At 35.1% G+C, this 713-nt stretch overlaps 1 protein-coding gene and 1 non-coding gene across 2 annotated transcripts in view; one reads left to right on the forward strand and one right to left on the reverse strand.

The window, feature by feature from the left end:
- LOC119593182 (transcription initiation factor TFIID subunit 11-like) overlaps positions 1-713 on the reverse strand; it is a gene marked incomplete in the record, with an annotated part of 72,269 nt that overhangs the window by 32,500 nt on the left and 39,056 nt on the right.
- On the forward strand, positions 321-422 carry LOC119593224. Its single transcript, XR_005230522.1, has one exon. It is a non-coding gene; the product is annotated as a U6 spliceosomal RNA (small nuclear RNA).

The raw sequence follows: 713 nt of genomic DNA on the forward strand, positions 1-713 counted from the left end.
GCCACTCACATAGATTTTGGGAGATACATGTACACGTATATAAAAAAACATCACCATCAATGTAAAATTATATATAACCAAGTCTTTTGTTAACTTGTATCACTTTCATCACATTTTCAATACTTACAGTAAAAAAGGAAAAAGAAAAAAGGGTTATCGAATCTATTTTTGGGTTTTGAAAAAAGGGGAATTTAGTACTAAAGTTTTTTTCCGCGATTTTTTTGATATAGGCTGTTGTCTACACGTATCTCGTAACAAAAAAAAAAATGAAAGCCGTCAACCCTGCGAAAATTCAAAATTTTTAAAAATCCCCAGGTGTTGCTTCTTCGGCAGTACATATACAAATTGGGAAAGATAAAAGAAGATTTGCATGGCCCCTGCGCAAAGGGTGCACGCAAAATCGTGAAACGTTCCCCAATTTTTGACCGCATATATTTTAATTGTTCTTATCACAAAATTACTTCTTCATACAGTATTTTGCATGTTCTTACTAATTTTTTTACCTTTTCGGATCGACGCGAGAATTTGCGTTCCCACGTTTTGGGGTTTTGGGACAACCCCTCCCCCCCTATATGCTTGCTTTCCTATACTGCAATTTGTCCGTCATCTGAGGATTAGCTCGAAAAATGATTTCTATATTCCATTTTCCGCTTCTTTCGCTTTATTCTCTTAAAATTTTCCCCTGTATAAAACCCCTAAATCAAGATTCGTGA

Source organism: Penaeus monodon, chromosome 31, assembly GCF_015228065.2.
Source record: "Penaeus monodon isolate SGIC_2016 chromosome 31, NSTDA_Pmon_1, whole genome shotgun sequence".
NCBI lineage: Eukaryota > Metazoa > Arthropoda > Malacostraca > Decapoda > Penaeidae > Penaeus > Penaeus monodon.